The sequence below is a fragment of the Vicugna pacos genome, chromosome 26 (assembly GCF_048564905.1).
Source record: "Vicugna pacos chromosome 26, VicPac4, whole genome shotgun sequence".
In the NCBI taxonomy this organism is placed as follows: Eukaryota; Metazoa; Chordata; class Mammalia; order Artiodactyla; family Camelidae; genus Vicugna; species Vicugna pacos.
In genome coordinates this window covers 10,296,080-10,322,229 of record NC_133012.1, presented here as the reverse complement: position 1 = coordinate 10,322,229, position 26,150 = coordinate 10,296,080, and the positions used below count along the sequence as shown (strand labels likewise).

Sequence of the window (26,150 nt, the reverse complement as noted above, 5' to 3'; positions counted from 1 at the left end):
GTTCCAGATGTTGGAAGCATCATCAGCCTGCATCCCTCAGTGAGGACAATGAAGCTGTGTTGTAGTAAACATCTATCGTGTTGAGCCGTGTACTTTTGTTACAACAGCATTAACTAGCCTATCCTGACTAATAGAGTGGGCTGTTGTTACCTTACCTAGACTGAAAAAAATTAAGAATGTGAGAGTACATTTGATTTTTGGAATTACCATTTTATTTTGAAGCCGTGGGGAGAGTGTATGAGAGAACAAGTTATCAGATATCACAGAGCTATGATTTTTATATATGATACCTTTAACTAAGTCAAATAAAAATAGAGCTAAAATTACTTCTTGCAATGTATTCTACTAGATAATTATGCTAGTTTAATTTAATAATTGCTTAATGTGATTATACTTTTATTATTTGCTTAGAAACTGAAAGTATCATATCTCTCCATGTGTTTGATAAATCTAGAAACTCCCAGGCTATTTGGTTACATATATTCAGAGTCCTGGAATATATTATCCCTTGGAGTTAGAGTACAGAATAACTATGAGGGACATCTTTAAAAACTAGTTACAAATGACCAGATTCTCTTTAATTTTCAAATTGTTGTGTAAAGATTTTTTACATTATGATTTATATTATCAGTTTTAAAAATCATACCTGGTTACCAACTAGATGGTCTTTTTTTTTTTTTTTGTTTTGAAGGCAGAGACTTTTAGTTGGATACTTTAAAAAGTTTCTGGCTCACAGAATGTACTCTGAAATGTATTGAATATTTGAGTGCTTAGAACTACATAAATTGGCAAGTGATAACAGTTATGTCATGTGAATGATGACCCACAAAAGTGTATTAAAAAGACAGTGTCAAGGAACTAATGATTTTTATTTCTGAAATAGAGGCATAGCATAAATTCACATTTGGGGGATAGCTTGTTTTGGAGAATTAATTTGGAGTAAGCTCTCATTCTGATCACAGAGAGCACATTTTTATTTAATACTGTGATTTCTTAAGCTTCAGAAAACATAATGGTAGCTAAGAGGGTTGAAGGGGTGTCACAGTGTAACCTACCAGGATGCCTTTCTATCTAATTGTGGCAGTGGTTAACTCAAAAAAAAAAAAAAAAAAAGAGTGCTTAATCTGGAACATGGACCTTCAGGCCCAAAAGGATTAACGTTAGACAGATGGTGAACTGGAGAGCCCTGCCCAGCTGTTAGTAGTTTTGCCTTGTGAGATAAGCCAGAGTGAATTCTATGCTAATACGTTTACTCCTATATAGTATTAGTTTAGTTTCGGCTAGAGTTCAACTCAGAGTTGGGTGCTTTAAAAAAGAATGTCTTATCTTTAATACCACAGACTTTATTCGATGAGTTCTGATGTTTATGTCATGTTTCTTAAATTCTGAGCTTGGATTAGTTCTTTCAAGCATCTTCAGTGGTGCCAAATGGGCAATAGGAATAGCCAGGTTGGGGGCCAGTCTAAGAGATGTCCGTGTCCTAATTCCCAGAACCTGTGAATCTGTTACCTTACATGGCAGAAGGCACTTTGCAGATGTGGTGAAGGTTAAGGACTTCAAAATGAGAGATTAGCTTGGATTGTTCAGGTCGCCCCAAACTAATCACATGGGTCTTTATAAGCAAAGAACTTTTCCAGCTGTGATTAGGAAGAGACATGATGGCAGAAGAAGGGTCAGAGATGTGACATTGCTGGCTTTGAAAATGGAGAAAGGAGGCCAGGAGCCGATGGATGTGGTGGCATTTGGAGGTTGGAAAATGCCAGGAAGCCACTTTCCTCCATGGCCTCCAGAAATGAATGTAGTCCTGTAGACGCCTTGCTTTTAGCCTAGTAGGACCATGTTAGATTTCTGACTTCTTGAACTATAAGATAAAAATTTGTGTTGTTTTAAGCTACTATGTTTGTGACAGTTTGTTATGGCAGCAATAGAAAACTAACACAGTTCCATAGATAGTATTAGAACCAAGGATTTACAACAGGTCTGTCTGACTCAAAAATGCATGCTTTCAGTAAGTAATACTGATGAACATAAATTATAGCCAAGAAAGCACCTTTCATCTACTTTTTGACTAAACAGCCTCCATTTTCCTTTTTCCTTGTTCCAACTGCCGACAATTGTTTTGAATATTTACTTCTTTCCTATTGGACACGGTAGATTTGTTAATTGACAAACCTCTCATTGCTCTGAGGGGTGGGTATGCCACACAAACTGGGTTAACCGTAGACTTTCTCCTGGGAATTTGAATCTTGGCTGGTATATCAGTTAAAACAGTATCTATGGCAGCAAACTTGATACTCATAGTACACTTTGCTGATATAAATTTATGATAGATAAAGGTGGAAAAATTACTGCATGTCTGTGATGTCAGGAAAGTAACGAGTCTGAGGCAAGAAATTCAGAGGAAGACAGATTTCAAAGGGCTAAGCCAGCACCGAAGGCTGCATTTGCCCTAGATGATTGGTTCATTCTGGGTGGTCTAGAGTGGGTATTTCGCAGTCATACTTGTGGGAAACAAAGACAAGCGTAGGACTAGAGGATGAGGTCTGAGTGCATACCCTCTCCTCCCCACCCGCTGCAACTCACATACAATAAAGCCAGGTTTCCAGAAGGGACAGCTTTAGTTGATCAAGCAGAAAAGCAAAACTCACCGCACAGACAGAGATAGTGGATATATATGTCTGTCTTAGCTGTGGTGCTAAGCAGGTGAGAAAAAGAGAAATGTCTCACAGGAGTTTGGGCTAGAATTCACACTATCTGTATGGTCTCCAAAGCTCTAGGTTGGAAATGTAGTTTAAAGTGGTCCTAGCTTTGTGGAGGTAAACACAAATCCTTCGTGAAGGATGACAACACCAGCCTAGAGTTCTAAGAATTTCGACAGGGGATTCCAAGAAACATAAACTTATGATTAAAAAAAATCACTAAATAATAGATTGTAAGAAGATATTCGCTGCACACATAACTATTTGTTAAAGTCCATAATATAGAGAGATTATCTGTGATTTGGTAAGAAAAGATAAATGGTCTAATAGAAAAATGGACAGAAGACTTACCTGGGGATTTAACAGAAGAGTAAATACAGACATACTGAAAAAATATTAATCTCATGAGTTAGTTATACCCATAGTTAAAACTCAGGAAAATGAAAAAATGTGAGACTTTGGCTTTCTTTTCGTAGATAGATAAGTTCATGTTTTTCACTTTTGCACAGCATCCCCTTCTCCCGTTCTTCATCAGCCATCTTCCTCTTTCTCATCCACTGCTTAGCATGACAGACTGGTAAGTAGAATGCAATTGTGGAAGTCTCAAGTGGGTTTGCTTCCTTTCTCAGAGTAAAGGGCTGTTTCAGACATGATTTGAGTCAATTTCCTAAGTTTTGCCTTTATCTCAACTGAATGAGTCATGCTTGCCTGTTCAATGTAGGAAAAAAAGAGGAAATTGATCAGTTCCCACTGTTTAAAAATCACTGAGTTTATAATTGTATATCTCCAGCTCTCTGATTTTTAACAATAGAGAAGGAGACCCAGGTTAAGAGAATTACTTGGCTTAGCCTATTGATTCGTGCCTGTGGCCTTTCGTACACCCAGTTATATTATTATTACTATTCCAGGGAACGTTTCCTGTGCTACCATTTGTCATTTTCTGAATGTAAATAATCAGTTCACTGTTCCCCCAACACTTGAAGTTTTGACACAAAATCCGGCACCATGGCAGCCACTTAAATTTTATTGTCAAGGGTAAAAAAAAAAAAATTCTGACTTAGCTATAAGAAGAAATAATCTTTATCTGCTTACTCAGAGAGTTCAAGTTCACAGGAGGGCCTATCTTTTTTTGCTTGAAGCCCCTGGAATAGAGGGAATCCCTTGCCTCCCAAAGAGATTCATTAGTTCCAGGGAGCAAAGGTATCTGTTGTCACCTACGTGCTCAAGAGGAGCGCTGTTAATGTTCAGCTGTTTTCCAGGGGGATGTGCAAGGAGGTTGTGGAGATGTTTGGGAAAGGAGAAAAACGTCGTAATGCGTGATTTATAGTCAAAATTGGATACAGGCTAGTTGTTTTTTTTTAAAATATCATGTGATTTCTGCCATTCACAAATTCTGTATTCTGACCCTTTTTCCAATTCCCCACTCATGCAGTTTTCAACACATTTACTGACACAACACATTTACTGAACACCAAGTACATGCCAAGTCTCCTCTGAGTGTTTGTGATACAAGATTGAGCAAAACTAACAATACTCCTTGCCTTCATGGAGCCTGCATTCTAATGGGGGAGGACAGGCAGTCAACCATCCACATAATGAATAAGTGAACTTGATGCAATGTTGGAAATTGGAAATTGGCACATATTACAGATACAAGGACAAGCGCAGGGTGAGGTACACTGGATTTGGACAGGGTGGTTGTAGTCTTGACTATAGGCTTCCATATAGTCAAGGGGGACTTCTGAGCAGAAATTCCAAAAGAATCCCCTTCCAAAGGGGACATCTGAGCAGAAATTAAAGGAGGCAGAGGAGTGTGCTGGGCTGATACCTGGAGACAGCGTTCTGGTCAGAGGGAATAGTCCGTGCAAAGGCCCTAGGGCAGGAGCGTGCTTGGTGCATGGAGGGACAGCGAAGAGGCCAGAGTGGCTGGAGTGGCGTGAGCACGGGGAAGTGAGAGGAGATGAATTCTGAGAGTGAGCAGCAGGGAGGGAAGGTCAAGAGTTGGGGGAAGGCAGATTTAATAACCAGGCCATTGAGATACCGTGAGCTTTTACTCTAAGTTAAATGGGTGCCTTTGGTGAGAACAGACCGCTAGGGAGCAAGTGAGGGAGAGGAGACCAGTTAGGATCCTGTTGTGGCGCCAAGGAGGGATGTTACTGGTGGGGGCCAGGGGCTGACAGTGGAGGGAATGAAGGTGGACAGCACTTCTCGAGCACAACTTCAAGGTTTTGACTCTGAGCAGCACCAGAATGTTGCCTTTGGCAGAAATGGCGGGCAGCATGCAGAGCAGGTCTGGGGGATGGGGGAAGATCAAGGCTTTGGTTTTGACTATTTTAAACTCCTTCTGTCTATTGGAAATATGCATGGAGCCAAAGAGAGAGGCCTGGGCTGGAGACACCCATGTGAGTCCAGCCACATGTTGACTGCATTTAAAGTTGGGACTCTGGGCCAGGGGAGTGATTAAGGTTAGGAAAGAGGTGATGGAGTAGCTGGGGCACTCCAGGGTTAGGCGACTGGGGTGACAATGGGCAACTAGCAAAAGAGATGGAGACAGAGGAGCCAAGGAGGTAGGACGGAACCCAGGAGAGGGTGGGGATCTGGTAGCCAAGTGAAGGAAGAGTACCAAGGGGGCAGGAGAACTCAATTATATTAAACACTGATGAGAAGTCAAGTACCTAGAGGACTGAGAACTGGCCTTTGGATTTAGCAGTGTGTGGGTGGAGGGCCGGGTCCTGGTAACCTTCACAAATAAGAACAGTTTCCCTGGTGTGATGGGTGGTGAAAGCCTGAAGGATCAAGAGAAATGAGAGGAAGGGATTAGAGACAGTGAAACAGCAAGTACAGACAACTTTTTTGAAGATTTTTGCAAAAAAATACAGCTGGAGTTGGCAGGGGAAGGTTTTTTTGGGGGTCTGTTTTTGCTTATTAGATTATTATAAGAGAGAGAAATAAAAGCAGACAAAGGGAACAATCCACCCAGGAGGGGAAATTTGATAATGTGGGACAGAGAGAGGAGTTTTCAGTGCTCATTTCCTCTTCTACCACGAATTTCACTCTCTCATTTCCTCAGGCACAGAATGCACCTTTCCTTATTTTCATTTCTTATTTCTTCCTTATGTCCTTAAAATGGATTTGTTCCTTGCGTATCTGGCCAACACGGGCTTTGGAACTTTACCAGTCGGCACTTGTCTTCTCAGCAGGGCAAAAATGACTCAAAATATAGGAAGAAGCATCTGTGGACAAACAACAGCAGGTAATGGATGGAGCACTTCAGAACTGAACAAACTTTGATTAAGCACAAAAGCCCAGTTTTTAAAGATTTAAAGAGTTCATGGGTTACAGTACAATTCTAGGAAGAAAGCGTAAAAATAATGAGGCTGTCTTCTTGTCTGATGGTCTAGGGCACTTTAGCAGGGCCCATAAGAGTTTACCTTCTCTGGTCAAGTGCTGAACAGTGACTTGCTGCCGTGTAGAATTCAGCTTCGGTGCTGGTGGTTTCTGTGGTCTTCAGTTACCAGAAGCTGGAGACAGAATTGATGCTCTATGGAAAACACCAGGGAGTGGGGACAAATGCTGAGATTATTTTCATACAGTTCCTATTTTGGAGCCTCCTCTGTGACCTTCAGCAAGCCATTTAACCTTCGTGCTGACCAGTCCATCAAGTTCACTCTTAAATCTGAGTTGTCCATGTTGTCACGTGTTTGATTTCTCACATTAACAATGCTCAACTATTTGCCCTCCTTAGGATGCCATCATCTTGTAATCATGCAGGATTTCAAGTGTAGGATGTTTAGTGTTTGGGTCATTTGATAAAATATACAAAGCCTCATAGCTATTTTAACAGCATTTTTGCATGGATGTGGGGGAGTTGTTTTCTTTTCCCCTCCTCTTAAGGAGAATGAAAAATATCTTCAAGTTGAGAGCTCAGGTATGAAAGAGTGTCTGTTCAGTGACTATGTGTTTAGGAGATGCCTCGGAAAGAGGTATTTTTGGATCTTTTTAAAAATCCTAATTTCCTCTTTTTTCGGCATAAACATCTCAAAGTCTCAGCACATTAACCATTTCCTAGTACCATTTTACTACACTGAAACTTGAAGTTTGGAAGTGCTGATTAAAGAATAAAGATATAAAAAATATGAAGAAATAAGAATAACTCGTGCTAATAACTATCATTAACATTATTTTTGTGAAAATAAGTTTCACGAAGCAACATCTATTCCCCAGTGATCATTTTACCATTCGGATATGCTGGGAACTGTGAGGACCTTTTAATAACCTTCAGTGCTTACTGATTTGATGCTATAATTTGATACCAGCGAAGTGCATCACGAGAGAACCCAGCAGCAGAGCCATAAAAAACTTTGATTTACGTCTTGGGGCCATCTGAAGTGCAATTGCTTTCTCTTTATGGGCTAGAGAGAGAAAGAGACCTCATCGCTGGTAGGAAAGAGATTGGAGCTTTGTACTTTCCAAGGAAGATCAGTTTTCATTTACTAATAATATCTTATTATGTGGTCCTTAAGTGGAGGGTAAATAATTCTTCCTGTATCACGGGGATTCCATGGCACTTTTAAGTGCTTTTGTTAAGTGCTTTCTCATTTAGTTAGAGAAGACTAAAGCAGCTGCTGAAGAATCCTCGTTTTAAGACCTGGCGATAAATTATTGCTCCCCTGTAGCTTTCCTGGGCATATGCTTAAGGAGAGTTGTGGAGGGTAAGAAAAAAATGCAGGTATGTTCTCTTTCCTTGGCTAGGAAGCACCAGTGTGAAAACTTTCTTGTAAGCCTGATTCTTAAAAAACAAAAAAGCTTTGTGGCAAAGCACTTGATTAAGAGGGAAAGTCTTGAGGATGATGACCTTTCTACAATGACAGAGAAAAATTAAATTGGTTTGAAGTTTAAAAAAAAAAGAGAAAAAATAGAGAGATTCATGAGACAGTCTAAGGTTGCTATGGAAGGTGACTTTTCCTACCCCAATGATTGGAAAAATTCTTAGCAATTCTTAGAAATGGCTCAGGAGAGTTATTGAGAGTATGGTTACCAAGTTCTAGGGAATCTCCAAGACAAGGGGAGAACTAACTGATTCCTTGTGAGTTCTACCAGCCAGTGACCTAGTTTAGAAACCAAGACATATGTTGACAGTACATCTAACTTTACAGAAATCTAGAAAAATGGACAGTAAGAGAACAACTTGGATTCAATTTTCAGGTTATATAGTTTGTGAGGAATGGGATTTCCTTTCTGTGGCCCTACACGAACTTAGTAGTTTATTTATTCCAAGCTGTGGGTGGCAACTTGGAGAGAATGTTGGTGCCTGACGATATGGAGAAGGATTCTGAGGCCACTTCAGTTTCAGTCGGAGAAAGGCTTTGGTTGATTGGTGATGTCAGGAGGGAGGGGTACTGGCAAGTGTGTGGTGTGTCAAGTATCCAGGTCTTAGATCAGAGGCTGGCAACCTTTTTCTATCAAAGTCCAGATATTAAACATTTTAGACTTTGCAGGGCATACAGTCACTTAATGCTGCCATTGTAGTTGCAAAAGCAGCCACAGACAGTATGAAAATGAAAACAAATGAAAGTGACTGGGTTCCAATAAAACTTTATTTACAAAAACAGGCAGTTGATGAGATTTAGCCCTTGGACGGTAGTTTGCTGATCCCTGTTCTGTAGACTACGACCCAAGCCTTCATATTTTCTCTGGACAGTCTCATCTTTGTGTGGATGCTTCGCACCCTAGAGAATCTATTTTGTTTTCACTGAGATTGTTTGACAACAAATTTCCCCAAGCGTAAACGCTACAAAAGGAAGAAACATGTTAGAGTGAAAGCTGATGCTTTGTCAAGGGAAGTGTTCAGGCAGCAAGACTTGAAATGCATGTGCTCTGTGGAAAGCACATTTCCGGAGGAAGTGTGGGAGCACAAAATGAGGTCTAGTTGGGATGGAATGCAAGCTCAAAGGTGAGACTGAACAGAGACCGCAGGAGGAAGAAAATTAACAGTGGGACAACTTATGAGCTTCAAAAGTGCTATCTTTTCCATAGGAATCAGTGCTTCCTGAGACCATTTTATGCAGTTTATTCAATCTTTCTTGCTCGAGTAGGTTAGAAACTCATCCTGTACAATTTGGATGAAATGACTCCAATTGCAACATCTATTATTTTGCCTCGCAGTACTGCCAAGTCACACCTGCATGGGCTTGATTCTGAACAGGGTGCCTTTGTGAGCATACCTCCTAGAAAGGAAACTTTCACCCTCTCCTAGTCAAAAGGTAATTCTAACTTCCCGCCAGGACAGTTGTACATTTTGGCCAGCGTGTAAGCCAGTTGGTAAGTTTCTAAGTCCCAAGATTTGAGCAGTATAGGTTGATCTGTTGACAAATCGTCTTCCTCCAGAATTTACTACAATGCTTGAGATTTACAAAATTATAGTCAGTCTTTAAAGCACTGTATCTAAAACATACAAAACAAAGGCAGAGAGTAAGAAGGAAAGTTAAGAAAAGATGCTTTAGGAAAAAATTTTCCAGTTTTAGCAGAGAAAGAATGGGAATAATAACATGGTTATGAATTAGGCATGTCAGTTTCAAGAAAGATGCCAAATTCCTTTTGGAAGGGGGAAGACTTCCAATTTCGTGATGAATCTGATATTCAAGGTCTTCGGTGTTACTATTTTTATGGCATCACCTTTCCAATCTCAATAATTCATCATTGTGAAATAGCAATCACTCCTGATTTAGAGTGAAGGATATATTTGGAACTAATACAGAGAACAATAAATAGTAAAGGCAGTAGAGAGAAGTGAACACCACGGAAATATGGCAGAGTTCAGCGCTTCACATTGCAACTCAGAGGTGCCCTAAAGGCAATATCCTTCATCTGTCTACACTTGGGGATGGTGGAGAAAATCCACGGGAGCCCTTACTTTTGCTGCTAGTAGGAAAAAAAAATACAGACTTATACTTAAAGGTCTTCAGTCAATTTCAAGTCAATTTAATACTCAGATTTCTTATTAGGACTGTTTGTTTCTCTACTCTGAAAAAGTCTCCCCATACCTTTTATCCGTCGTAATTTGGCATCAGGCACGTAGAGAAACCTCATGGCCTGCAGGGAGAGGGCTCCTTGGTACAAGTACTGTGCTTCTTCGCCAAATCCTGCAGGTATCTGCTCTACCCTGGGTCTCTGGGTTGTTTTGTCGATCTTTATTTCATGCCTTCTTGAAGTGACTGCTGTTACTTGAGGTCTGTACTATCTATGTGATAAGAGACGACCTTCGCTGCCCCACCCAACTGTGATATGAGCCCACCTTGGTTAGATAGATCCTCTGGGTCCTAACGAAGTCAACTCTCCAGCCCCTGACTGGGGCCACGGACACAGGATAAGATCAGAAGCTATAAAGGCTTAGGGTGCAAGTAGGTAGACCTGTGTATTAGACTACCATGTTCAAATTCGGTTTCTCTGGACACTGGGACCAGATGAGCTTTCAGTTGAGGAGAACTTGGAGGAGCAGGGAAGGTGCAGGCAGGTGAATAGGACTAGGGACATAGCTACCCAAATGCTATTTTATTAAATTGCCTTAGAGGCTGCCTACAGCCACCGGAAGCTTGTTTTATCCGAGTATTGGATCCATTCATTTACATGTTCTTTTGAAATAAATATTTATTGATTTTCTGTTACTGGTCTGCACTGGGTGCTGAAGATACACTGGTGAAAAATTAGGGTGATCCTAGGGACGTGGTTAGGCAGAGCCTGGTAAAGCTCTCGATGGGACCAGCGGCCCCACTCCTACCTTTACCTGGGTGGGGCTGCATGTTGTCTGGTCTCTCAGGCCTCCAGATGATATAAGAACAGACATTTAACTTCCGTGAATGGCTGGCATGTGAGCTCGGATTATTTCTACATTTGCAAGGCTGCTTTCTTGCTTGTCCTATAAAAGATGGTGTCTTTTCAGGGGGACCGGAAACCCCTCCTGGAGTACAAACCACGACATGTCCTGGCCTCCTCTCCTCGGGCTGCTGACAACTTGGAGGGCTGTATGCCTTATCTTATACACCCCCTGCTTATAAATTTCCCAAAAAGAGTCAGCTTTATGCCTACCCTGCATAATGTTGTGGAGTTTGCTTGCATATATCCTGCCACGCTTCCATCTGCGTCTGGAACACAGGCAAATGATCAGGGTAAACCTCTGAACAGGTGTCTGAGCAAACCAGCACAGACCCAGAATTCCATAAGCACTGCTCAGTGTTATACACAGATTGGAAAATAGAGGATTGTGGCCCTCCTCCCATCTGGTAACCTCTGTCAGGAAATTAAATAACCCACAGAGTACGTGCTAAGTGTTCTGGTCACCTGAGGTGAGAAGGAAAAATTAGAAGATGTAACGTATATTCTCTTGGAGAGAAAAAGCTATTTAGTGGAACAACCATGCAGTACTGGAAACAGGAGACCTATGACCAAATTTCAGTTCTGCCACTCTGAGTTTAAGTCATTTAACCTTGTAACAGCTTTAAAAATTGGCTAATACTAAGAATATGTTGAAGTTGTTGTGCTAAATAAATAAAAAACAAATTAATGTAGCAGCAGAATGCAGAGCCTGGAACAGAACTAGAGCTTCATAAATGTTAACCAAATTCAGAATACTAACACATACGCATTAATGGTAAAGAACCCCAAACAGCATGCAGCACAGCATACAATCAGGTGCTAAATTGTGTGGAACCCAAAGAAGGAAGTCATGAGGGCTTATTCACAAGTGGGCTTGATGAAAAATTAGCTGTCACATTGGGGTAATGAATTTCGCATGGATTCAGTCACAAGCTGCAGCCATTTGGATGCTGAATTCATAATTTTAGTTTTACACCAGATAAAAAGTATTTACATTTTTTCCTGATTTTAAAAGCAGTATAGACACCTTGTAAAACATACGAGCAATACAGAAATATTTAAAATCAAATCAAGTAGAAAACTCGTATCTAGAGAGAACCATTATTAATATTTTAAAATTATGTACATATTCTGTATTTATCCTGTTTTTTTATGTCCTTCTTGTCTTTGACTTACATTGTGTAGTGAAACATTGCTTGTTTCTTTTTAAATTCTTGAAAAATGCTATTTTTAATAGATGTGAAACACGGTATTTCATTTATAGATGTGCTCTATTGTGTTACTTATTCTCTTGTTCTATTAGAAATGTTTCTTTTCTCTCTTTTTTATTTGGGGTTAACAACTCTGAGGTTCAGTCTTTGCCAGTATTTCAGGTCATTTCCTTAGAGTCCTGGAGGTGGAATTGAATTATCAAAGTATATGAACATTGTAAGTTTCTTAATATAAATTTCCAAATTGCTTTCCAGAAAAGTTGTAGCAATGCGTGTCTGTTAGGTGCAATTTATGAGCAAATCCATCTCAGCACACCTTAACGTGGAAGTATAATTATTATTTTTAAAATGGTGATTTGGTAAATGAAAAGTAGTTTAAAAAAAAAAACCGTGTATTTCCTTGGTTTAGGATGAAGTTGAATTTTTTTCTTAATTTTCTTTACCCCTTTAAATGTTAAGGTAGTACTGCTTTTATCATTGATTTGTGAAATATATTTACATAATAATCCATCCAACTTTTGAAAAAGATACTTTGCGGGATATTTTTAAATTTGTCGATAAACTGTAAAATGCTATCTTTTGAGGTGAGATTATATTACTTTTGTTTTCTCAAGCCAAATGTGGAATTTATTTTTATAACATAGGATTGGGTCAAGTTTATTTTTATCACTATTTTTCTTTACATTTTAGATATAATATAGAAAATGCATGTTAATATATGTGGGTGTTTATGATACATAATGTATATGTTTACATTGTATATATATGCAAATATATACATTATTGACAATGTTCATTTCCAGACAAACTTTATAGCCATTAGTTATTTAAACTTATTTTAAAACAATAACATGGGCAGTTTATTTTATGTCTTTGCATTTTCTTTATCTATGAATAACTTAGCTGGGAAAAAAATTTCTTAGATTAAAACATTTTCCTGCCAGAATCATATTGACTGTGCTCTGCTGAAATCTGGTATTTACTTCAGAAAAGTCTGAGGCCAATTTGATTTTTATTTCTTTTCAGATAACCTTTTTTTCTAAAAATCTGGTTGCTTGATATATTTTTTCCTGTTAGCCAATAATTATGAAATATCTGGATGTGGGTCTTTTTCTCGTTAATTTTTCTTAATGTGTGATGGACCCTTTCCATCTATATACTTTCTTATCAGATGATTTTCCCTCAGAGCTTTTTATACCCATTATTGGCTCATGGGGTTCTAGAAGTCTTTCTGATACCTCTAATTTTCTCTTTTAATAGCAAGTTTCTGGGAGTTCCTACTCTATGAGAGTACAAATCTAGTTCCAGCTTCCTGTTTGGACAGGAAACTCCACCTCAAAGCTTTTAAGCACATATTTCTCCACAGATCAGGGGCAGATACCTGGGCAGGGCAGGCCACTGAGGCAGAGTCCAGTGGAAATCCCAAACTCAGGCCTCAGTGAACTATTGTCTAACTGTCTTCCGCTCAGGAGGTAATGGGCAGGCAGCGGTGTCAGGGACATTCTGGGTGCTGTGTTGGGGTGGGCAGGACATGAACCCAGGGAAGTCGGAGCTAGTTTGCTAGATTGGGGCAGATCAAGGGGCAGGGGTCAATCTGAGGTGTCCAGTTCAAGGGAAGCATTGGAGACCAAGAGTGAGATCCAAGAAAAAGTTTTGCATTGTGAGTTGACAATAAAGGAGTGATCCCGTCAAAGAGACAGAACCCACCCGGATTCTGGAATGAAAGTATACCTGGCCAACAGAGCCCTAAGTGATGACGGAAATGCTCTATATCTGAGCTGTTCAATGTGGTAGCCACTAGCTGCTGTGGCTGTTGAGTACTAAGAAACTTGATTTTAAATTTTATTTGATTTTGGCAACTTTAAACGTCCCACGTAACTAGTGGCTACAGTGTTGAATAATGGAGCTCTAGAGTGGCTTCCTCTTACCAGGAGGAAGCCAAGGAGGCTGCAGGGTCAGCTTTAACACTACCAGCTTCCTAGACAGTGAAAATTCCTCCTGGAGTTGGCAATAGTTGATTGTCAGCCTCATTATTTGATATGCAGAAGTTTTATCATTTTCTGCATCTTCATAGGTATTTTGGTGGAATGTTAAATACCATTTTAGAGCATAAGTTTACCATATTTTCCCCTCCCCCGCCCTCCTTCTCCCCTCCCCCCTCCTTCCCACCTTCCCCTCCTTCCCTTCCTTTCTTCCTTCCTCCCTCCCTTCCTTTCTTCTTCCCTGCCATAATTTTGCAAACGATGATAAGATTTCTTAGCCCCAGATTGTATAATCAATTTTTCTTTCCACTTCCTTCTACTTTGGCCCTTTGGGAATAAAATTTTTATTAGGTATAGAAAAATAAATGCTGAATTTTCTTTGAATGGGAGGTGGATAGGGTGGCACATAAAGAAGACATTCTTTCAAATTCTCAGTTCAGAGCTCTTCTTCTTGGCTCTGATCATCTTTACAGGATTACCCTAGATAGTCTATACAATATTATCTTCCTTAAGGATATTTTAAAATAAAAGAAAATAATTTGAATTTGACAGGAATGAGTTTTCAGGGAATTCACTTTATTATACATTCACCCACTAATCGGTTAATTGGTTCATGAAGTCATCAGTAAACATGGTGAGCTTCTGTTTTAGGCAGGTCTCTGCTGGTTACTCTGGAAGAGAAAAAGGGGATAAAGTGATAGATACACAATCTGAAGGATACTTAAAATTTTTTTTAATTAAAATAAAGGTCCAAGAAAGATAAAAATTAAATAACACTTGATTATGTATTAAGTATATTGACTTTACAAAAAAGAATGCAATCATATGAAATTTGAACAGTGCTGGAAAATCTGAGACATATGATTTTTATATGCTTTGAAGCAGTTCTTGCTTTGGAGAAATCAATGTTCTAGCTGAGGAAATAAGATATGCCCCAAAATGTAGCCGCTCAGGAAGCAAGGCTGAGCTCTAGCAGGTTCATTTTTTTAGAATTAAAAGTTGATAGTTGTATGTCATTTTTGTGACCTGCTTTCTAGAAACACAAAAAAACTTCTTTCGTACTCCTTCACCTTCTCTTCTTTATAATTTTATCTCACGTGCAGCTTCAGTGTTTCTTTCACGAAAAGTAAGATCTAGGGTAAATCAGAAAGAGTGATGCTCTGAACTCTGACGTTCCACACATATGTGTTGTATCTACCACATGCCATGCAGTGGGCGAGGTGTTGATCAGGGAATGAGATGCCCCTGACCTGGACAATACTGCAAAAATCGAGGCTGGATTGACACTTGACATAGTGGTGGATGTCTGCTACAGAGAGAGAAGAAAGTAGGAGGGGATCTGAAGAGGGACTTGTCAACACAGGGTGAATGTGTAACTCTGAAGTCAGCTGGAAAGCTTTGGTGTCATTTTTTAAGTGCTCAAAAGACCTGTATTTTATTTTTTCTGCTTTTTCCTTTGTAAGTGTTAGCATCAAATTGAAGCTATTTTATGTTTCAAGGAAGGAGGGAATGAAAGGGAAGGAGACCCTTAAAGGTCAAAGACTCCAGTCCCCACTTCGCAACCACTGTGACATGTCAATTACAGAATGCCTGAAAAGTTTTGCTTTGACTGTAGCTCTCTCTGTGCTGACCGTCAGTGGTGCCTCTAAAGCTCACAGAAACAGTTTGGATAGAATAGGATTTTTTTTTCCCTAAAGAAGGGAAACTATCAGTCTTGCTAATCAATACTTCTTTGGGGGCCAGTATTGATTTGTTAATCGGTCCACGTGTCCTCTCTTCAGCGTCTTGGAGGGCGAGTCCCAGTTACTTGTAAGAAGACGGTAGAGAAGGAGGCAGAAGGAGAATGCAGATCATAAGGCTTCCCAAGGAAGGGGGCTGCGGTGAAGTACTGGGCTTTATTCTGTGCAACCTTGGCGTCTTCTAGTTTTGGTGAGTTGCGTTTCCCTGTATTTCTTTATTCTTTTCCTAGTTATGATAGAGAGAGGAGTGCAGATGACTGGCTTATTTCTACAGAAAGCTAAGGAGTAGTATAATTCAAAGTAGATGAAGGTGATCGGTTTAGGGTCAACATGTGGCAGGGCTGGTGGATGCTCAGGTGGGCAGAAGTAATGACCCCTCATGCATCAAAGACTGAAAAAGATGCCAAAAAACATGAATCAGTTGCAGGGGTTCTGGAATGCAAGTTGAGACTTGGATTCTATTCTGGGTCCTAGGATGAATTCAGGGAGGCTGATCTAAGGCACAGTGACTTGCCACGTCTGCAGTGCGTGAGGCTATGGAATAGAGTTTTTGGACATGCCGCTCTATTTCCCTGTTACACATGCTGTTTCTTTCACTCAGAGTCCTCTGCTCCAAAACAGAGTCAGGAGTTTCTCCCTCCTAGAGCAGTCTTTGAATTACTCTGGGTGTCCATAGGCTGACCAGTGGCCCATGTCAGGCTTTCAGATAGAGGAATCTTCACAGAGAAGAGTATTGTCTGCTGAGACAAATGGTCTTGATCTCTCAGAAATATGAACCAGTATAATCCACATGGAAATGGTTAGTTGAGGGTGGTTATTGGAGCTGAAATTGCTGGTAGTTAACACTGATGTGGTCTCTTTTTTGAAACCAAAAGAACCTAATCTAGATGAGGTATTTTAAAGGTACAGTAAAAATTGATTTGATTTTTTTATCCTTTGGTTTCTGTATTGGTCAATGAAATTGTTTGCTCACTTTTTTTTTTTCTTTATGGAATTTCCCCTAGAAACTCAATATATAAATTTTTTATCTCAGGGCATCTTTATGCTCTTAAAAATGATTGAAGGCCCCAAAGAGCTCTTGTTTGCATGGGTTGTATCTATAAATATTTACTGTATTAAATTAAAACTGGTAATTTATTATTTATGTGTTTTCTTATTCATGTGTTTAAAAATAATAAATGCATTATATGCTGCTATAAATAACATTTACTTTATGCAGAAACCTATATACTTGCCAGAACAAAAAAGTAGTGAGTGGAGCAGCATCTTTTTGTTTTTGTAAATCTTTTAAATGTTTAACTTAATAGGAGACAACTGGATTCTCACATATATATTCAATCTGTCACCGTATGTTTTTCGATTGAAGTGTATGAAGAAAATCCAGCCTTACACAGCCCGGAGGTGGAAAAATAGGAGAATTTTAATAGTCTTTTCAGATAGTTGTGGGTAGTTTTCTTTGATACTATTTCAAAATTTGACAAGTGATAGTTTCTTAAAGATTAATTGCAAAATAAACCATAAAACCGTATCAGTGGACTTTTTGTACTTTGTTATATCAAAACCCGTTAGTCTGTGTTACACTTTGAATAGACTTTTTACTCACAGCTGATTTTGTAACATTATGTCTTGGTCATTTGTTGAAAATACTGGTTTATTTAGTTATTGAGATCTGTGACATGTATATTTCATTCTAAAATATAAAAAAAACATTCATAACTATTAACACTGATGTCTGAAAAGTCTTTATGGTCAAGATCATTATAATGGAGATATTTTCCATAATTCCAATTTTTGCTGAAAAGCTAAAATTTTATCTTTAGTAAAATGCAATCTGTTTTCCTCACAGCAGTAGGCTTCATTCATTTTTGAGAAAAAGTTTTGCGAAATACTCAAGTCGGAATAACCATTGTTTGTCTGTCAGTCATTCTTTCCAGTAAATCTGATGTTTCAGAAAGAAGTAGCTAGTTTTAGTTGCAACTTAATTGCACAAGTGCTCTTCCTCAAGACCACCATTGCATTAGACGTGCAGCAGAAGAGCTCTGTGGGTGCTTCCATTTTGGCACATGGAGGATTAAAGAGTGTACTCAAGGGAGTGAGAGTTAATAAGATTAAGAATTGCTTCACCAAGGACATTCTTAAGTAGAATTGGCTTTTTTTTTTTTTGCAAGTGCATATTGGTGAAGAATACAGTGACACTGGTACAGTTAGATGCCACTCACTGCCTTGATTTAATGTAACACAAGCAGTGTTTTCCACCATTGCTTTTATACCCTCAAAGCAAATGTCAACACAAGGAAAAAGGCAAATAATGCCTTAGTTTTATTATGAAAATAGTTTTGAGCCTGTGGACCCCCTGAAAGTGTTTCACAAAGTCCCTGAAAATTTCCCTGAGGACCCTAGGGCTCCATGGGTCACACTTTGGGAACTGCTGCCCTAGAGGGCAGGTGTAGGTTTTAGCACACTGACACTTAAAGTTTTGTGTTTGCATCACAGTTTCAATTATTGGAGACTGGATGACAAGAGTGAGGGATTAAAAAGTAAACACTGTTTTTTGGTTTTTGTTTTCCCTGAAAGCACATTATTGAAAAGTTAAAAGAGATGCCAGGAGGCTAAATAGACTTCCTTGAAGATTTTATGTTTCAATTTTCCCTAAACGCTACTGTGTAATTTTAAGTCAATAGCATGTCAAGTGTTCCAAGGAATATGGGATCGTAAACTTAGGAAAAAGATTGTCTCCCAATGAGAGAAACACTATCAACCTCAAACAAACACGCAGATTTCAGATTCAGGCAACTTATGCTTTGGGGAATTAGAAGAAAAGACCTGCAGAGTTACAGAAAATGTGAATTTTGTGTTACAGATGTGTTACTAGAAAAAGTAAGATTAGGGGAAGTAGTAAATAATTACAGTGAAGTGAAGGAAAACATTCTCTAAATTCTAAGAGATTTTAATGCCTAAGACTGAACTATAAAAATCTGGATGGTAGTAGTTAAGATTTGGAGAGAAAGGAAAATTAACTTAAGCTCATTAATTAGCATGTGCTAGTAAGATTCACAACGTTGGCAAAGAAGAAGTCTTTAAAATAACACATTATGAGAAAAGGCCAGCACAACAGTGTATTCATGGAGAAAATGTCAAATATTTGGAGAATGTTAACAGTCTGTATAAAAGAATGACTTATTTTTAATGCATGTGATTAAATCCAGACCACAGAAATGGTCATTTTGGGGGTTTTGTTTTTAAAAATATAAGATCCTTGAAGTGACATCCACTCTAATAACACAGTCAATTAACTTTATTTTTAGATCTTCCCCAAACCATGCAGTGTGACATTGATACAAAGTTATTTCTACCCTCACTCTGAAAATAGGGGATATTTTTGGAGAAATCTTATTGCATAATAGTATTTTATTATGCGAGAATCCCACAACCTATCTGTATACTTTGCTCCATCTCTACAGTAAAGTACAGTTTGCTAATACCTTTTTTCAGCATAGTTATATAAAATTCTCTTTTTTTTTTTTCTAACCAAAGAACTGCCACAATCCACAATGGCTTCCATATCTTAAGTATTTCTCACACCTTTATAAGTGATGGCACACAATACAGTCATGACAGAGAATGATGTAGAATATGCTAGTGGACTCGAGTGAAAAACTTACGTGTATGCTCGCTAATTATATTACATTTATGTGTTAGTTAATGCATAGAATAAAAAGATACACACACAATTTTGACAGCAGTTTTCTTCCTCTGAGATGTGGCAAAGGTGGTGGTTCATGATTACAGAGAACTTACACTTTTTTCCCTCTCATTTCTATGATATTTGAATTTTTCCCTAACAAGTATATATCCCTTCCAAAATCAGGAAAGATACATTAAAAAATAAAAACAAAAGTAACCTTGCATTTTGTTTAGAGTAGAAAGTTTGGAAAGTCTTAAGTTAGAAGAAAAGAAACCTCTTAATCAAGTTGGAAAGATAAGACATTAAAGTAAGTAGAATTCCAGGTAGGAGGGTCATCCATGTGTGAGTATTCCAGTGATACACTTTGGCACCAGAAACTGCTTCTAACTGTAAGATTAGAAATCACCTTATTTCATCTTATAATCATGGTGCCAGATACAAATTTCACTCCCAGATTATTCTTCTGTCCTTATGAACGAATGAAAGTATCAAGTCAGGATGGAAAAGTCAAATGCTCTGAGAGCTTTCAGTGTATACTATTGGTAAACATTGGTTTACCTCTGTTTGGAAACACACTATGAAATCAGTTGGGGAGGGGGTACACCACCCCCGTCCACTGTAAATAGACAAAACCATCTAATTATCTAATTTCTGAGAACCTCTTTGCCTTATGGGCAATGTCATCTTTCCCATGGTCAGGGTGGCTGGGAGGGACAAAACGTGCTCTAAAAAGGCTTCGTCTGCACAGAAGTAAGAGAGGAAAGTGCCTCTGAGTGTTATTCGCTAACTGATCTTAACAAAGCCTCACGTAGGAAAGTGGTCTGGCCCTCGCCAAAACGGGGGGCAGGTGGAGACATAAACAGGAAAGGACATGGAGAGACCCTGAGTCCAGCCTGAGAGACTGCGCTCACCAGAGAAGCAGATTTTCTGTTTCCTGGTCAGATCCTTAAAGAAAGAGGCGCTCGTTTCTCAGAACATTTTGTCTGTGGCGAGGGTGGCCACGTGTCCCACTTTCCCCAGGATGGTCCCCCATTAGCTCCTGTTTCCTTAGTGTCATTATTAATAGGCTCCTCTTTTGCTCTCAAAAGCATCCTCAAAGGCGAACTCTTCTTATGGCTGAACTGTGGAGGAAACGTCTTTGCGGGTGTGGCAGACTGTGGCTCGGTTGGCAGAAAGGTCATTCCCAGCCAGCTTCTCTTCTGTCACTATCCATTATGGGGGCCAGGAAAGTGCGATACTTCGTGCAGCCTCCTTGCAGCTAGGATCGGCCATCTTACGCAGTTTTGGCCAATGAGAACTTCCCGGGAAAGTTTACAAATCTCGGTACTGATTTATCCCCTTCCTTTTTTTTTTTGATTGTGGACATGATACCTGGAGTTGCAACGGTCACCTTGAGACTGAGATCCAGGAGATCGCAGAGACCCAGGCCCTAACGGCACTGAGCACCTGATCCTACTCCAGCAGTCAGCTAATTCTGAGAACAAATTGTAACTGTTCGTTTCGGTTTCTCTTAGTTGCGTGTTCTGTTACCTGAAGCTGAAAACATTCCTGCTTGACACCATGGGTTATTTTCTCTCCTTCCCTTATATTACTCAGGCAGGTGTGTTAGGCCTGGAACTCAACCTTGCTTTTTGGCATGCAGCCTGCTGCCCTTTGGTGACGTCAAATGAATGCTTTTAATGTCTCCCACTTACAGGCACTGTGTCCAAATACCGATGCGCAGAGTGATTGTAAGAGCAGAGAGGGAGTGAGGGGCCGGGAGGGAAGCAACAAGTTTCTTCTTTTATCAGAGGTAGTTCTTATTTTGGAAACACAACATTTATTTTCTGAGAACTCTAAGGACTGTGCATTTGGCGAGGACTGTTCATTTTTCATCTTCCTCACTAATGTCTTAAGGGAAGAAAAAGATAAATCTGAATGTCACCAGCATACATATGGAGCTGAGGGCCACAGTCACTAATTAAGTCCTCTCCAGAGACCCACTGGGAAGTCTCAGCCCAGGAGAGACAGCTACCTGCTGATGTCTTTTTTTTTTTTTCTCTAAGAGTCAAAAGACCCCAAATTATCTTGCATTAATGAGAGTGGTATAAGAGGGCTAAGGTACACCTTACAGTCGCCCCACAGTGCTGGCTAGATGGTTAGGTCCTGGTTCCCTGATAATTACTACTTTAGGGGGATAGGCATTTTATTGCAGTGCGACTGAGGAAGCCAAATTCCAGTCATAGCAAGCCCTGAGGCAGTTCAAGTGCGGCAGACTAGTCCCAGATAGAATTCACTTGAACCTTGCCAAAAATAGGAATGTCATTCTCTTGAAGCTTAAAGGAAGAGAAGAGTAATTAGGGAAACAGACAATCCTTTGAAAGGGCCGCCTTTGCCTTCCTGAGGTTCATATTTCCACTGAGTTCAACAGTGTGGTAGCTTAAAAAAAATCTACTTCAGTCTGTGTTTTTCCAAAGGGTTCCCTCCATCTCTTACTAGTTCCTTCCCTTCAGCCACGTTGAGAACCTGACAGGAAGTTATCAGTGCTTCTCCCAAGCCCGGTCCTGCTCTACAACATTCCCAGCCAAAATCAAGCCAAAATGATTCCAGAACTCATTTTTATGATACTAAACAAGAGTGTCTTTCCATTCACATCAGACAGCTGGATTCTGATTTGATGATTGATCTCCCATTTTTGTCAGCTTTGTTCTTTTTTAACCTGAAAGCTAGGTGGACCCTACATTTTTGGTGGGGAAAGTACGTTAATCTAGATACACAGTTTATTTTCCTGGAGAAAGGATGAGCAAATGGCCTGTTTTTTCCATTAAATTTGCTCTAAGAAAATGGACGTATATCCCTAAAAATGTTTGAATCTGGTTACAGAGGATGCAGCCCTTTTAGCCCAAATCTCTGCTTGACCCTTCTTGCACTAGCTAGCTTTTCTTTTTAGGAAAAGTTAAGAATCACTGAAATTTAAAATCTGATTTACAGGCCGACACAGACAGCACATCCCTATGAGAATCTATTTTTCTGTTTGGTTAAAATAGAATGAAACATTTACAATTTTGGGTATTTTCTGTTTAGGCTAGAAGGGTGATACTGCTAGCCCAAGAAGATTAAAAACGAAATTCACTGGGCAGCATCTAATCAAATACCAGGATGGAGCAGGCCACCCGTGAGGGTGAAATCAAGTTCTGTTTCAGAAGCAGGTCTAATAGAGACAAGGAAGTAAATTATTCCAGTTTTGCTCCAGGATAAAAGCAAACATTTGTTTCATTGATTTTTGCAGAGCAGAAGGCAGTATTCCACAATTCTGTAGTTTCTACAGCAAGTTTCTAATATTAGCTGCATATCTATAAATCCTCTGTTCATAGGAAGGTAATTATTCTTTATACGGCAGATGGATTCTATTAGGTTATCTCTGTGACATCAACAAATAATGACATGATTTCTCAATAAAAAGGACTCATTTGGTAAATTTTCCAAGAGAGCTATATTCTTGCTTTCTGAGGACCTGAATATTCTTTACCCATTTGTTTGTATTAAATCGAATTTGCATGATTGCGAGGTGGGTAGGGATTCTCCTCGAATTGTGGAGAGAGGGACAAGCAATGTAAGTTGAAAAAGAAATAAAATTCTCTTAGGAAATTTGTTTTAATTGTATATACCCATTCCATCAGCTTTTCTCCCAAACGACTTGCCTTTATTTTTCTATCCTGCCTTCTGAATTTATAGTAAAAATTAGGAGTAGATAGAAAACTGATGTTGAGTTGATTAATGATAATGAAAGTTAAGATTCACTGGCAGATGGTCGAGGAAGGGGTCATAAGCTTCAGAGAAGTGGGAATGTGATAGTGGGTAAACCACTTAAGATCAGAAAATCCTATGCCTGACAGTATTCTTTGGGAGAGTCCAGAGACACTCAGTTTTCTCAAGTCATAATGAATCACTGAGAGGCTCAGAGGCTTTGTCGACTGGGCTGACAGTAGGAGATGCTGTTATAGAACTGGGCTCCTGATAGTAATGGGGGTGATAAAAATCTGAAATATTAGGGTTCAGGTGGTAGTTTAACCATCGGAAGAAAGATAGAAACAATCATCACAGTAAGTGGCAAAATCCGAGTTGCAGCCAGGGGTCTCAGTCTGCAGAGAGCTAGGGAGATGCTGAATGGGAGCAGTGATCTTAGAGGCTAGACAGGTGGGCAGTAACAAGGCCACCACCTGATATAGACAATCAAAATAAACCAAGGACAGATGATGAGGAAGCGAGGAGCAATCACCCTAACAAAACTGAAGATCCACTGCTCAGATTTTGGACCTTAGCCCGTTCTCAGAAGTAAGACCCACTGATTGAAGGAGAGGCCAAGGCTGTGTGAGGAGGGACCCTGCAACCCCACGCTACATTTAATCTGTATGAATTCTCTGCATCTTGCCCTAAATAGACCTCCAGACACTTACTAGCATAACTTTCACTGGGAAAAGTGGAATGCTCAGATTTTTGAGGATTGTTGAGTACAGAGTCTTGATTCTCATTGGTGCCTGAAGACCCAAATTGTCACCATGGCCTCCCTGCACAATGAATGGAGTCTTGGCTCAGAACTGGCTTACTGTTGACTCCGCGTGGTCCATGGGCCCACACAGATGTTACTTCCTTGATTCCCCTAATGTGTAATTCGAAGGAACAGAGGTGGCAGAACACTCACATTTGTTCACTTGTTGTGAGGTAAGAGATCTCATAGAAGGAAAGGCCAGTTGAAAGTCTCTAAATCTGACCCTTGCTCCAAGCTCCCCATCTCTGGCCTGAATAGTAAATCAAAATAAATACATATCCAGTGGGGAATATTAATGCCACTCTATCAAATACTTAATGAATGCAGAGTTGGTGGTCCCTGCTAGATCCCCATTTAATTCACTAGTCTGAACTCTACAGAAACTAAATGGTTCACACTGAATGAGAATTACTGCAAGCGATCAAGTAGTAACCTCAATTGCAGTTGCTCCACTGGTTGTAGAATTTTTTTTTTGGAGGGGGAGCAGATTAACACAGCCTCTGGTATGCGGTTTGCAGCCATTTATCTAGCTAATGTGTTATTTTCCATCCCTCTTCAAAAGGAGGCTGAGAGGCAGTTTGCATTCACACGAGGCAGAGAAGAGTATAGATTTAGTTAGGGCCTTCCCCCAGGTCGTTATTAGTAACTCTTCCACCTTCACTCGTGATACAGTCCAAAGGAGTCTGTGTCGTCCAGCCGTCTGTGGAACATCCTTTCATCCGCTACACTGACGACACCGTGATTGAACCAGATAAGCAAGAAGTGACAAGTACTTGATAAGACACAGGTGCTCCAGAGGGCATGTGATAAACCTGTGAAAATTCATGGGCGCTCAGTGAGGTTTGCAGAGATGGAGAGCTTTGGGGCCTACATCCCATCCGAAATAAAAGACGCGTTGCACCTCACGCTCCCCCATGACTAAGAAGGAAGCCCCGTACTTGGTAAGCGGCTTTGGTTTCTGGAGGCAGTACGTTCCATATCTGACAGTGCTGCTCCGTTCCTTGTAATGAAGAACACCGGCAGCTGCCAGCCAGCTTTGTGTGTAGGAGAGTCTGCAGCCGGTTCAGGCTGTGGTGTAAACAGCCCTGCCACCCAGGCCATAGGCCGGGTAGGCCCTGTAGTACCAAAGCTGTCTGTGGTGGCGAAGGACACTGGGGACTTTGTAGCAGGTCCCAGAGGAGAATCACCCTGTAGAACCCTGGGGTTCTAGAGCGCTATGCAATAATGGAACTTCCTGTGATGTTCACGTGTTCTGTATCTGCTCTGTGCAGCATGGCAGCTCCTAGCCACATACAGCTACTGAGCACTTGAAATGTGACTAGTGTTATTCTCTCTCTCTCATTTTACTTAATTTTAATTTAAATTTAAACTTAAATAGTCATCTGTGGCCAGTGGCTATCATGTTGTACAGTGCAGATCTAGAGCAAGTCCATTTCACCTGCTACACAAATTTATACCACTCGAACAGCAGCTCCTGCATGCTCCTTGGATATGGTAGAGACAGAGTGTCTGACCAGGGTGCTGTCACATAAGTGACTGTGTGGCCAGGGCTATTTCTTTTGAGCTGGGTCCTCTCATGAGTGTTAGTTGTGACTTCCAGATCAACAGCAGCATCAGAGTTTATCTTACTAACCCTTCTCTTGTCATTTTCCCCAATGAAGAAGACCAACCAGGATCCTGGAGAAGGTATTCTCAGATGGAGTGGATTTAGGAAAGAAGAAGTGGCTGAGGGTGGTGCTAGGTGTGCACTTTAGTGGATACTGTAGTGCGCTGCTCTTCAGGACTGAGACTTCCATCCTAGGATGATGGAGATAACGGCTGCAGACAGCTCACAGTTTGTCTCTCACTGGCAGTTGTACTCAGTCGCAGGTAGCCGCTTCAACAAGATTTATGGCCCATATCAGTGTTGACCAGCAAGAAATTACTGGTGGTTGCAGGATGACAAAAGCCCAGGCCCTTACCTTTATTTGGAACACATCTGTAGGGTCATCCTACTTGTGGGTCTGTGTGTAAGATCAGCTAAGGCATTAGTTGCATTTGCATTGTGGGACAGCTTCTCCCTTGGCCGTTCCTGCCTTCCTCACTTTTTTTTACAGGTACATCTCTCTTAAGATTACTTCCCAGTAAATGTGCACACATGTCTCCATCTCAGATTCTGTCTCCAGGGAATGCAATCTAACACGTGTGTTAATCCTTTACATATATTACCTTACTTTGTAGGGAAAGGATTTAAAATTGTCCCTGACTCCCACCCCCCAACACCAGATTTTCTAGATTCAAGAGTTATTTGACAAATAATGAGTATAACTGCCCTTGGCACTAAAAGAAACACTGGTACCATGGTCACTTGCTCAGTATTGCTACTGGATGGCTCTGGGGAAGACCAAAACTTCTCCTGGGTATTGGTCAATTGAAGAAAGGCTGATTCGACAAG

General features: G+C 40.2%; 1 long non-coding RNA gene across 1 annotated transcript; it reads right to left on the bottom strand.

Moving 5' to 3' along the window:
• Positions 1-14,319: 14,319 nt before the first annotated feature.
• Positions 14,320-24,896, bottom strand: LOC140689591 (uncharacterized). The gene is made up of 2 exons (XR_012064628.1): positions 24,655-24,896; positions 14,320-14,435 (listed from the first exon to the last, which is right to left on the bottom strand). It is a non-coding gene; the product is annotated as an uncharacterized lncRNA (long non-coding RNA).
• Positions 24,897-26,150: the final 1,254 nt, after the last annotated feature.